We start from the raw sequence: 14,587 nt of genomic DNA on the forward strand, positions 1-14,587 counted from the left end.
TTTCACATGTGCCTCTAAACATTATGAAGCACATTCATAAATAATCTTTAAGCTTAAACACATGGTGAAGTACAAGCACTTAAAAGTGCCCGAACCGAACCCCATTAGCGGATGGTGACTCTCTCGTGTTTTATTACGCACATTCTCAATCTTAACCTCTCATTGAATGGATCTATTATATAAATAAAAGTTATGATGATAAATAATACTTTATTTTTACAACCTACATACATCATACCTTCACTTCATATAAACGAATTAAAACAACAACCACAATGAAAAAAAGTCAATAAAACCTACGTCATTGTCTAATGATTTTAATAAACTCAACAATTTTACGGAACTATTTACACCACACCGCCATCCGTCGCCACACCACAAAAACCAATTCCCTTTAATTTAATTACACCTCAAGAATAAGTTTGAGTTACATCAAAACAGGGGAAAAAAAATTAAAAACCCTCAGACACGTTTTTGCTAAACAACTGCACAACGAAAGCACATAGCAGCTAAAGGTATCATTTGAGTCGTCATCAATAAATTAAAGACGTTTTACGTTGCGTTTATAGAAGCTATTATAAAAGATAGGTACTCGTACCTAAGACCTTATAGATAGTTTCGTGCATTCATTGAATAACCCAACCATATCGATTTGTATTCACAAAAACAACAAGAAAAATTCTCAAGTGTCATCGAATTGTCATTGTCTGGGCGGTCGGTGGAGGGGTGTTGCAGGTCGGCGCGGCAGCGGATGCAAAGAGGGGTTTTGAGAAGTCGGAACCGCAAGGTGATAAATTGAAATACAAACTAAATGATAAGCACTATTCGTGAGAAAGAGCCTTGTGTTTGGACAAAAAAAAATGTCAAAGCAAAACAATGTGACGCTAGAAGATGCGGACACATGAACAAGATGATAGATAAATATGGGCTTGAGACTTCTATACAGAGGTGTTGAACAAATTTGTGGACTTGAGCTTCTTATTCGGTCAGCAGAAAAATCAAGCTTCCTTTTTATGCCAATTGACAAATATACCCAACGTCCCCTAGACCTCTAATAACTTAGAAGTTAAAATAAGTTATAAGCTTAAATTTGCTATTGAAAGTATCTAAAGTTTCCATTTATTGTCTTATATCATTGAAATAAATTCGATGTTAAAAAGTCCATAGAGAACTTTTCTTTTAACACAGCACTGTATTGACATTTTGAGCTTTGAGGAAGGCGTCTACTCTGATAAATTTACCTTTGTCATTATTTTGCAAGTCAGCAGACACATGTGGTTCAAGGTGTTGTTTTTGAACGGTGACAAGAGCATCTGTCTTTTTTTTGAAAGAAGTAGCGCTCAGGCTTTAGATAGAAAGATAGATAGTTATTGTATCTTCAGGTGAAATACTATCTTAGTGAGACCATGAATCATGTACATATGTATGTATGGTCTGTACATATAACATGATAAGTTTAAATAGCTTTGTGAATAAGTGAGTATTGTATTATGAAATAATACTAAAAGCACTTCCTTTTCGTTATGCTCCAGAGATCAAGATATCTAATATATGTATACACAAGATGGCACTTCTATTTAAATTGGAAAGAATGTACATCAAGTTGTATACCCGCATACAGTAAGGGATAAGTTTATAAAGTTTTATTAGATTTATTTATTTTTAATATTTCTTTGTTTATGAAACATTATTTTTTAACTCTGAGCAAAGTCTGAGAGATTCCAGGAAACTCTGAGAGGTTATTAAAGATCCAAGTGTAACAAACCTGTCAGAAGTTATATCCGTCTACAAGCGACCGTCTAAAACCGTCATTAAAGTTAATATTTATAAAATTATAACAAAGAACTTATTACTGAGAGTTTTGAATACGCCTAACGACATTTTTTAATTTCGATTTAAGTTTTTTTCGTGAGGAAGAATTTAAAGTTCTTTTAACACAATTTTCAAATTCAAATAAATCCCTAAGGAGTTGTAAGGTCCAACAAAATTACAGACCTTTAACAAATAAATCAATTTATTTTTTCCAATGGAACACAAATAAAAGAGAAAATCGGAATTTCGACAGATTTAAATCAAAAATAAATTTGGTCAGTTAAACCTTTTTTAACAAGTTTTGTGATTTTTTGGTAATTCCCATAAAAAGTTCAATATCTTTAAATTTTGGTTCGATGATCCATTTTATTTATTTTTTTAGTTTTGAGGAAATTTCTATAAAAAAAGAAAAGCTTAATAACATTTTTCATGGTGGTGGAAGAACGATTTTATTTGATAGGTAAATGTGGATAAATGAATGGGGCCAACCCGGTTAAAACAATTTGAGTTCGGGGTTCTGACATTACAAAGCTTTGATATTTATATCTTAAGCGATTGGAATGTGATAAACAATACCAAATTGGTACTCGATTTTGAGTGCTTCCAACATATAAAGTACGTCTGCTGAGGTTTAGACAGTCTTACCTTCATTGGAAAGAAAAATATCAAGCAAAGTCCTAATTCATTTTGCAACTTTTTTAGAAAATAATATCCTCCAAAGTAAAACTGGTAGTTTAGGTTAGGTAAAAGTGGCTGTCCATGATGAAATCGGACACACTTAGGCCAGTTTAATGGCCCATTGTGATACCACATGAATCTTGAGTCTTCCACCTAAGCTCAATGGAACCAGTTTGAGTTCCTTACGAAACGTGAGGGACTGATTATTCTGATATGATTTAGAGCTTTTAGATTTAGTTAAAGAAGAATTCTCCTAGGTAATTCTTGCGTTTTCAAGCCAGAGCAGGGCATGTACAGAGAAGATAAAGAACTGTTTCCTCCTCTTCCGTTCCTAATGAGTTCATCTGCCTTACAGAAAGCTTTAATGTCTCTACGGCCCGTCACCCGTCACCCGTCAAAGGTGAATATTAAACTGTTGTGCCATCTCCATTAGAGACAGTTATTGACTGTTATAGAGTTTGTAGAAAACTGCTAAGTATTTCACAAAATTTGCAAAGTAAAAAGACTTTTCGCTTTTTAATTTGAAAACTATAAAGTAGTTCGTGTTTTAAAAAGTTGCAAAGTATATCTTAAATTGTGTTTATTAAGGTCAAATATGCATTGAAAAAAGTTGGTGAAGGAAATCCTCCTTGAGAAAAAATATTGGCAGACAAAAATTCATCAATAATAATATTCGACACTTGATGAACTTATCTGCAGAAGGTTACTTTGTTTATTCTGTGCATGAATGCAACACCCGGATATTGAGTTCCATTCCCAGACTAATGTAATGAACACATAAGTTTCTGCAAGAAACTTAAGCACATATTCCTTTGTTTATTAAATTATAAGTTATTTCCAATTCTAGACAACAAAAAATCGATGGTACTTTTCGTAAATCGTAAACTCTCTTTTGTCAAAAAATCATTTGCGATATCGAAGTTAATTCTTAGTTATGCTACTCTTTGGTTACTATAATTAACTTCTTCGTTTTATTTACAACAGCTTTGTGAAAGAAACGATACCAGAGGTCTTGGGTTCGATCCCTGCTTATGCCATCTAGTCTTTTCACGGGTACTGCCTCTTGCGAGGAATTGACGAAGTCTCCAAGAGTAACTCTTGTCATGAAAAAGTGCTTTCTCTAATTAGCAGTTCGGATTCGGCTTAAAACTGTAGGTCTCCATCCCTGACGACAGTACAGGCACACAGGAATGGTTGAGAGTTGTAAGCCACTAGGCCCTAATTCTCAACGGACTGTTGCGCCACCCAATTTATTTTTATTTGTAAAAGAAACCTTTGTATACTATGAAGTGTCAAATTCCATTTAATAATGGCTATAAAGACGATGAATTGAAACCTTTACAAAATCAGACATTTTTGAAATTGAGATGAACGCGTTAATCAAAATTAGCGTTCTTCGGCAGATTTGTCAAAATTATTGTATACTTTCTCAAAAAGATCGAAAACATTTTAAAATTAAATTCTTGTTTAAAAAAGTAAGTCCAAAGACCGTTTTTGCACATTTGTGGTAAATTCCATTAAAAATAAACTATGGGCCTGATTATAGGATTCGCGGCAAATCGTTCTTCAAGTTTTGCTTTTGCTTTCGCATTCTTCGTTTTGATTTTGACCAATCAAAGGCGAATTTGAAATGTCATAATGTTTGTTGGCGAGTTAAAATCCGAAAGATTTTTTTGCGGATTCACGTTTCGTGTTTTGTTTCGCTAAAAAAAAATTAACCATGACACATGCATACTCTGTTAAAAAAGTTAAGAAAGTTCGCGCGCTTCTTCCAGCAAGCCACAAACCTCATTTTTGGGTCAATGGGTACGTAAATAAGCAGAATTGTCGATTTTGGAGTGAATATCAGCCAGAAGCATTAAAAGAGCTATCAATGCATCCAGAAAAAGTCACTGTTTGGTGCGGTTTATGGGCTGGTGGCATCATTAGACCGAGCTTCTTCAAAGATAATGGGAATCGTTACATAACTGTGAATGGTGAGCCCTACCGTGAGATGATATCCAACTTTTGTTTGACCAAAATGCAAGAGCTTGACTTGCATAAGCATGCTCAACAATGGACTTATTGAGAGGCAAGTTCGGTGAACATTTTATTTCACGTTCTGGACCAATCAGCCGCCTAAATAGTGCGATTTAACGCCTTTAGACTACTTTTTGTGGGGCTATGTTAAAGCTCATGTCTATATAGACAACTCTGCTACAATTGACGCATTGGAAGACTTCATTGAAGCATATATTTGTGAGATGGAAAGAGAATGCCAAAATTAGACTAAGCGAACGGATCATTTGAGGCGCATTCAAGGTCAACATTTGCATGAAATAATCTTCAAACATTAAAGTATATGGACCGTACTATCGATTCAAATAAAGATTTCATGGATTTTTCTGAATTATATATTTTTTTTTTAACTTTCCTATAGCTTTTTAAAAATCACGGTTTATTTTCACATTCTAAACGCTTCCGTCACTATTTTACAGTCCAAGCAATCCATCTCTTCATCTTCAGCTATACCTTAGTTGATCAATAATAGTTTAGGTGCAAAGTGTACAAGTTTTGCATTAATTTCACTATGGTATATTTTGTCACACTTTTGTGTCAAATTTTCAACATGTCCATCACGGATACATATAGACAATTTTGGTAGTTTTTGTTTTACACACCGAGATATATCTTTATTATAAGTTAGTTCATAGGCTATATATTAAATAAAGACTAAGATCTTTCTATTTAAAAGCCTTAGAATCTTTGCCACGTGGCGAATAAAATTTAAACCCATCTTGCACAATCGACCTTTATTGCCCATTTATTGGTATCAATTGATTTTGACATTTCCTCCCTGTTTTTTGGTCAGTGTTGCCATACTTGATTTTATTCGTGCTCAAATGCAAAAGTACTTTGCATGTACCCAAACTCGCACCCACCCCAAATCCCATAGGGACTCCAGGTAGGGGGGTTGTAGGGGGCAGCATGGCCCCTCTTACATGCCTTGTTGTTAGTACGCCGCCGCCGTGCTATCTATTCAAAAAAAACTTGTTATAGGCTCAAAAATAAAATACAAAAAAGTAGGGTTAAGTCCGAAAATGAAACTATTTGTTTCTATGACTTGAAGGTGTTTCCATCGTCTTAATATTTAAAACATGTTTTATTGAGACACTTACCTAGCTGTAAAAAAAAAATCAAAAGGAAATCCGCGCTGCGGGAATGCAAAGTATACAAACTAAGGGCTGTTTTTTTTTAATTGTATGTAGTTTTCAATCTTCGAATTTTTTTTTTGCAGATGGTCTTTTTGACAGCTGTCACTTGAGTTTAGTTTGCAATTTTATAATAAAAAGACTCACTCCTAAACAAAGTTTAAAAATCATACAAATTTATTACCAAAATAATGGTGTAAATTGATTTTTGACTCAAATATCTTTTAAAAACTTTGAGAAATTGGCTTTAAGATAATTTTATCTTTAAAAAATATTATTGTCAACATTCAGTAAAATTTTCAGATTGAGTTTTTTTTACAAAAATTAAAAACCTAAGAAAAAAAAATACTAAAACTTTTCAAAATTGTAGTTGCGACTCAAAAAGCTTCTTTTATTTCACAGAAAATATTGTTTTCTGTTATACCTATAGGCAACTGGCCAGCTGCCAAAAAAATTGCCTTTCAATTAAAGCAACTTTATTTTAAAGTTGACTGAAAAGTTAGTCAAGAAAATGTTAATCAACTCAAGTTTGCTGATCATGTTTTGCCATTCTGTGACAATCCCATTTTATATTTTGTGTAAAAGAGTTCTTTGTGAAATTGGAAAAGGAATAATTGATATGTATTTCTTTACTAAACAAAATATAACACATGATAGACTTACAAATATCTACCATGCCTGAGGACATTTTTGTAGGCAATAATGTTTTTGGTACTTTTTGCAAGAGCATTTGCAGGTAGGTAGAAGTTAGAGAAGTAAAGTTTCAAGTTTGAAATTAATGAGGTGTGAAAAATTAACAAGCTACTTCGGTCGAATTTTGCATTCAAGGAATGCAGTCGACTGCAAACGAAGGTACAGATTTTGCCATTTTTTTAAATTTTATACAATTCCATTAACAGATTTCTGCTAAAGGAAGATTTCAACGGTTTTTAATCAGAAATTTCTTCAAATGGCAATAATTTTCAATGATAGTTATAAACGGTTTGTCAAAAAAAATTGCAATGACTGGTTTCAATGATGAAAAGTAATAAAACTTATATTTGACCCTTAAAGATGGAATTTGCAAAATAACTGAGGAGATACAGCTGCAAAAATTGAAAATTTCCTGAAAAGAGTATATTGCTGCAACCGTAGTCGTGGCAAACATCTGACTGAAATCGTTTTCCATGTTAACGGGGCGCACAGGGGTGAAAGAGCGGAAAAAAGTCTTTTGAAAAAGTCATACTTTATTTTTAAGTACTCTTAGAGAACCCGAGCGTGTGATTAAAAGTATTCAAAGTTAAAAAATGATTGTACTCGCATCGCGAACTGTTTTTTAACAAATTTTGAGATGTTTTTTTTCCGAAGTTCCTTTTAATTAATTGTCTAACTTCTTAAATATTATGTACAAAAAAAATATTGATTACTTATAAAAAAACCTTCTTTAAGTAGTCTGAAGCTTAAGTACTAAGAAAAAATGTTTTTTTTTTAAACTTTTTGATTTAAAAAATAACGCCAAAAGATACCAATAAAGTAAGTTTGCCAGAATATGCCCCATACAGATACGTGCAGATGCCGAAAATGTTCCACTGAATCGGATTCCAAAAATCTCCATCTTGACGGTAGTGTTTACCAAAAAGTTTGATTTCTTCGGTATTGATTGTCAGAATGAACAGTTTAGTTTATTTCATCAATCAATCTGAGATTAACATTAACGAAAAAGAATATAGTATTATGATATTTTGAATTATATGATAGAGCTTAAAACAAAATGAAGAAAAGGATAAGGGATAGTCCTTTTTTTTTTATTTTTCGCTAAAAGTAGGGCAGGTAGACATAAAAAAAGACCATATTTTGTAAGGGAATACCCCAACTTGATTTCTGAGCAAATAGAAACTGTGCTGCCAGAATTAAACAAACGTTTTATGTCTCATTTTTTAAGTCGATGGAACGCAGTTCATAGAAAAAAAAGGCAATTTAAAAAAATATACATTCATTGGCTCGAAGGAACTTTCGAAGTAGAACTAACCCAAAGTGTATTACCCGAAACGTCAACTAATATGGGAAGACCACGAAAGAGTTTTGACGAATGCTCTGATCGAGCTAGAACATATAAGAGAAACGAAATTAGAAATATATTGCCTCAAGAAAAGATGAACTATGCAGCAACATCAGAGAACTTTTCCAGCTCCTAATTTGATATGGATAAGGCTCTTGCATTATTTATACAAGCAGAATTGTCGAAATTCAAATGGTAGACATGTGCATTCAAGAGGACACAGGCGTCCACAGGTTTTTCTCAAGTCCCACCTCTGTCTATCAACTCCTACTCTCAACTCCCCGCGGTGAACATCGGGTGCCTAGTACCTCAACTGGAGATTTCCAACCCCAGTGGAAAGTTGTTGGGGGCAGCAAACGAGAGAGGAGGTAGAGGTGTTTCCACTAAGGCACTTCTCCTTATCCAGACGGCAGCGGACGAATTCTCGAGATGGAATCAACGGTGGCGTCTACAGTTCCAGTAAGGTTGAACTACTTAGTGAACACCTTATAGGGCCTCTGCGACATATTCGGAGCCCAGGCCTGTAAGGAGCGGTTTATCCGGCTCCCCTTCCTTGGAGTTATACTAATGATCTGGCCTCCAGGTTGGGGGTTGTGCCGTCGGGATGACTTCCTGGCCACGTAAAAAATACCTTTAGTTGCGAAGCACCAACGAGCCTCGGATACGGACGGATTCACTGTTAACAACCCACGCAAACGAAATAAGGACAACGAACTTCGGATATGTACGTGGAATGTTAGGTCCCTTAACAGACCACGTGCAGCCGAACAATTAGCGGAAGCCCTAAACTGCTGCAAGGCAGATATTACCGCCATGTAAGAAGTGCGATGGGATGGACCGGGCAAACGCAAACTAAAAGACTGCGATACATACTATGGCGACTACTACCGAGAACAAAGACAGCGTCTATTTGGGTGTGGATTTGTTGTTGGAACTAGACTCAGGCAAAAAGTCTTGAGTTTCAACAGTGTGAGCGAGCGCATCACGACAATCCGCATCAAGGCTAAATTCGCCAACATAAGCCTAATATGCGTGCATGCCCCAACAGAGGAGAAAGATGAAGACACCAAAGACATATTCTTCGAGCTCTTGGATAAGAACACATATTTGGCAGCATAATCGGGAGATACAGCCTGCAAGACACCACCTCCGACAACGGATTTAGGCTGATCGATTTCGCTGGTAGCTAGTACGCATTTCAAACATCTCAATATCCACAAGGGGACATGGAAATCTCCTAATCAATCAACCGTCAACCAGATTGACCACATCCAGTATACAGTATACCTGAACATTCCGCGAGGCCAACATTGACTCGGACCACTACCTCGTTGTAGCCTTGGTACGGCTACGGATATCCCGATCCAAACCAACACAAGGAAGAACTGTGAGAAGATGCGACGTTAGACGGCTACAATCGCAAGAGACTGCCATGTCCTTTTCCGACTAAGTCTCTAATAACCTCTTAAGGAGTCCTATGCTGCCTGCATAAGGCACTGAAAACCAGTGTCAACATTGCATTGCATGGCCACCACAGCGAAACCCCTGGTTTGACGACGAATGCCGGCAAGCGCACGCCGCGAAACAAGAGGCATACAAAACGGCGCTGCACAAAAGGACTAGAGCTGCTCGCAAGCTCTACGAGCAGAAGAGGAGAGAGGAATACCGGCTTCTATGTCACAACAGGAAAGAGATTCGTAAATTTTACCAAAAGGTAACCTCCAGGTACCAGCCACGAACCGAAGCCTGTAAAGACGATCAGGGGAACATCGTAGTAGAACCGCAGTCGATGCTGAGAATATGGAAATATCACTTTTCCAAATTATATAACGGCGACGACGAACCGAATTCCGCTGTAAGGGAGATAGAACCACTCAACCTCGGTGACGCAGATCAACAATTCCGCCTACCCGGCCTTGACGAAGTGAAGATAGCTATATCTTAACTTAAGTCAAACAAAGCTGCTGGAGCTGACGGCATCGCTGCCGAACTATTCAAAGCAGCAGGCGATGACTTGGTACGGAGCATGCACCAACTCATCTGCAAAATATGGTCGGAAGAAAGCATGCCCGATGAGTGGAATCTCAGCATAGTGTGCCTGATACATAAGAAACTATCCCCTCTAAACTGCGCCAACTACAGAGGCATCAGTCTCCTTAACATTGCGTATAAGATCTTCTCTGCCGTCATTCGTCAACAACCTGATTGGTCCTTATCAGTGTGACTTCAGACCAGGAAAGTCCACTATCGACCAAATATTCACACTACGGCAGATCTTGGAAAAAACCCAGGAACTTCCAATCGATACCCACCATCTTTTCATCGATTTCAAGGCCGCGTATGACACATCTATGGGGTAAGCTCTACCGAGCAATGTCTAGTTTTGGCATCCCTGTCAAACTTATCCGTTTGTGCAGAATGACGATGGAGAATGCACACTGCTCTATCAAGGTTGGAATAGATCTTACCGATGCATTTGATGTCAAAAAAGGTTTTAGACAAGGCGATGCACTGTCATGCGACTTCTTCAACATCGTTCTGTAAAGAATTGTGCAAAACTCAACCGTCAACACTAGAGGCACAATCTTCCAAAGGTCCATCCAATTACTCGGGTACGTAGATGATATTGACATAATTGGAAAATCAAACCGTGATGTCAGTGGAGTGTTTTTGAGCATTGCGACAGAAGCGGAGAAGATGCGTTTAGTGGTCAATGAGGGCAAGACCAAGTATATGCTGTCATCAAAGAAGTACATTGAACAACGACGACTTGGACAAAACGTCACCATGGACAGCTATAACTTTGAAGTAGTTAAGAATTTGTCTACCTAGGCACCGCTATTAACACAGACAACGACAACAGCGCTAAAATCAACCGAAGAATTACGCTTGCAAATCGCTGTTTTTTTGGACTTTGAAGGTAATTAAGTAGTAAAGTCCTCTCTCGAGCATCTAATCTAAAACCACCATCTATAAGACACTTATCATCCCTATTCTCATTTATGGCGCTGAGGTCTGGACCCTCTTAATGAACGATTAGAGCGTCTTAGGATGCTTCGAGAGAAAAATTCTTCTGATGATTTTTGGTCCCGTCTTCATAGATGGAGAATGAGGGAGAAGATATAACGACGAACTGTACGGGCTGTAAAGCTAGGTCATGTAGAGCGAATGGACATCAACGCTCAAGCCCAAAAGGGCTTGGAATCCAATCCAGAGGGACGGCGCAGTAGAGGAAGACCGCGACTCAGGTGGCGCACGCAGGTTGGAGAGGACCTCAACCAACATGGCGTGCGAAACTGGAGACAGCTAGCTAGGGACCGAGCTGGCTGGAGACGCATGTTGGTTGAGGCCCAGGTCCGGCCCAGACTGTAGCGTCACCTTAATTAAGTAAGAATTGTCGAAACGCCATTATGAAGTATTGAGACATGCCCTAAGACGAAGGACATGATGTTTTAAATTACTGGAAGTAAAGAAAAAGTGCTATCTTTTAGATATAAACATTACGGAAAGCTCAAAAAGTGTGATACTACAGAAACTGTTAGACCACACTGCAACAAGGTTATTAGAAGGACAGTCTTTAATACTGTACACTAAATGGTGCCCCTGGACAACCACAATACATTTGACAACGAAGAAACTGCGGACGCTAATATGTTTATGACATCTTTGGTACCAAGTCAAATGATTATGAAGGATAACAGGGATATTATTGTGTGGAACAACGATAGACCATTCTCTACAAGATACTGCAGATCTATCCAATTCTCTTTTGTTAAAGAAACTGCAGAAATCATACGAAACGAGAAACAAAAAATACGGAAATCAGTAATTTAACTCAGACGATAATTGAAATAGGCGAACGTCAGTTAACACTCAAACACGAACTCATGTTCGCAATGCTGGACGGGAAGACAGCCCAATCTGTAACAGGAACTCCTGCAGCTTCTTCCTGTTTCATATGTGGAACTAAAACTTCTGGAATGAATAACTTGACAAATATAAGAACCAAAGCTCTAAACAGGAAAGCTTTGAAAATGGGAATGTCTCCTCATCACGCTCGGATGTGTTGTCTACAGTTTTCCATTTAAAGCATTGAGAACCAACATTGAGCCCCCCATATTAAAGATGCTCAGAAGAAGAAAATTCAGCAGAATTTTCGTGAAAAACTGATCATCATTGTCGATCTTGTAAAACAATGTAAGGGGACAAGTAATGACGGCAACACCTCCAGAAGATTTTTATGCAAATCCAACAATGACTTCAGAAATCACTGGAGCTAGTGAATTCTTAATTCGGCGGTTTGCTGTTATCCTTGAAGTAATTACATCGAATGAAAAATTAGATTTAAAAAAAAATTCAGCTTACTTGTGGGAAACTGCTGAATTGTTTCTTGAGAAATACCTATAAATGGTACAATATGCCAGAAACTGTAAGGTTTTGATCCATAGTGAAGAAATAATTAAAAGCTGTGCATTTCCTGTTGGATCGGTCTCCGAGGAAGTTTAGGATTGCCGAAATAAGGATTATAAAGCCTACCGCAGGTTTCATTCCAGGAAATGCACCCGAATTGCGACGAATGAAGATGTGATGCATCTTCCACAGGCCACAGGCACAAAAGAAAATACTTCCAATCAGCCTAAAACCTTTCTTTTGAAAACACTTAAAGATTTTAATTAAAAGAACAATTTTCTATAGCTCATCAGATTTGCTATGAAGCTATCTCATTGCACAATGCATAATTTAGTGTTCTCAAAAAAATGTCTCAAAACTTTACGATATAATAATGGATTTCAATTAAAACTTTCAATGGCCCCTACATTGGTAAATAATCCCACCAATTAAATTGAATCAAATGAATAGAGAATGATTAACATAATAATATATTAATTAGGGTCTTTACCAAGCCGCCGAAACTCATGCTGATGCTACTCCGTAAGAATATTTAAACGTTTTCATTCTCTCAAAGGAAAACATTCCAAAAAAAAAAGTCTCATACTCTAAAGACAACCAGAACCCAGAACAAATTCAAGCCAAACGTAGGTATTTAAGACGAAAATATTTAATGAATCCACCTGTCATTTCAGAGTAACATAAATAAAGTAACTACCTTACGAGGTAGGTAGGTAGGTACCTAAACTATTTATCGTTCATTTCTTTTTCATAAGATATTTCGAATGACTCTAAAAGACCTGCTAAAGATGGTGAAGACGACACACCAAGAGACGAACAAACAACAAGACCAAGCCAAACCCAAAGAATTCCAATTCGTCTGTCATAAGAACAAACATTGAAAACAGAAAAAGAAACTGAAATGAGAATTATATTCCAAGATAAACGCATGAGTGTAATTATCTCTCTTGTCCATGTGGATAACTCTGGAGCTGAAAATGAAGCCGAAGCTGAACCTGACGATGATATTGATGATGATGATGATAATGATGGTGAATGGTGATGGTTCAGGTTCAGTTCAGGACAGGATGGTGGTGTTGACCTTTTTACATACTTTTTTTGAGTGAGGGGTTTGCTTTCACAGCTCCTCATCTTTTTCCCAAACCAAACCAAACCAACGAGATCGAGAGTAGTGAACTAAATAGGGTTTACATTTTTTAACTCCATCACGACTTACCTTGTTTGTTTTTGTTGTAAACCATGTTTTCCTTTTATCACGCATCCATGGACGATTGGTAAACCACTAACAACAATCTGGAAGGTGGAATCTCAACTCAAAGCGGCTCGATGGCGGCGACGATGATGGGAACAAGAAAAAATCTTGTTGGAATAAATTATTATTTGTTTTCTCTGTTTGCGTTGTTCCTGCAAATCGAACAAAAATTAAATCCAGATTCAGGAGAAAACAAGAAAAGAATCCACCAAGCTGCAGATGACAGACACAGGTTCAGGAGGATAAGGACGACACCGACTGAACTGAGACTCAAATCGAGACCGACAAAGAGTTTTCTTATTATTTTCACCCAACAACAATAATTAAGGTGGAATTTTCTTTTCTCTGTATGAAAATTGATTTATTCAGACACTTGGAGCCACCGACCGACGACGCACGAGACGAACTCAGTGTTACACTTTTCACTCTTATCTTATCACTTTTTTAAAAAATAAAATAATAAATTTAATTTCTTTATCTAAATTTTTGTTTTCACTTAACAAATTTTTGTTGTTTTGTTGTTTGAAACTTTCGGCAGACAGATGGGGGTAGGAATTTGCAAAAAAATATTAAATAAAACTTTAGTTGGTTTTCGCGCAAAATATTCGTCAAATGACGATGGAGCGATTGCAGAGCAAGTGGTTGCGAGTGAGACAAAACTATAAAATAACTTTACAGACGACGACTCCGATCCGAGTCCGACGACGACAGTGACGGTGATGTTGACGGACTCACAAAAACGATGGTAGAATTTTTTTTTTGTCGGTGGTTGGTGGAGAAACCCTTTTTTACACTTTTCCCTTCGTTTTTCTCAACTTGCACAATTCTGCAGTGAAACTGAATTCTCTTTTTTTATTTGTTCTGACGGAGAATTAATTAAATAAATTTGTTTAAAGCCATAGGTTTATTTTTTTTGTTTAGAAAATTATAAAAGGCACAATCACACGAAGATTTATGCGAAAGTAAATGAAATGATTAAATTCAATAAAAACCGGGAGCGTTCTTTTGTTTAATTCGGTTCATTCGATTATTTTATATATTTTTTAATAATTTTTCTTTTACCAGACGAGCGACGGCACACGACACTTCTTGCTTCAATTCACAACGACATCACAAATTCAACTTGATGGGATTTCGTTGGGGTTTTTCTTGGTAGGCTGTCTGTTTGAGTTTTTCTGTTTTCTGTTGGATTTGGTTTTGGTGTTG

At 36.8% G+C, this 14,587-nt stretch overlaps 1 protein-coding gene across 2 annotated transcripts in view; it reads right to left on the reverse strand.

Annotated features, from left to right (window-relative positions):
• LOC129951737 (mitogen-activated protein kinase-binding protein 1) overlaps window positions 1-14,571 on the reverse strand; it is a 328,044-nt gene extending 313,473 nt beyond the window's left edge. The window contains exons 1-2 of one of the 2 annotated variants that reach the window (XM_056064044.1): window positions 13,591-14,571; window positions 13,346-13,533 (exon numbers count right to left, since the gene is read on the reverse strand). The gene's annotated coding sequence lies outside the window, so the exon portion shown is untranslated. Of the gene's footprint in view, window positions 1-13,345 lie in introns of both variants that reach the window. The other variant, XM_056064043.1, reaches the window with a different exon arrangement.
• Between the last annotated feature and the right edge of the window lie 16 nt (window positions 14,572-14,587).

Source organism: Eupeodes corollae, chromosome 3 (genome assembly GCF_945859685.1).
Source record: "Eupeodes corollae chromosome 3, idEupCoro1.1, whole genome shotgun sequence".
NCBI lineage: Eukaryota > Metazoa > Arthropoda > Insecta > Diptera > Syrphidae > Eupeodes > Eupeodes corollae.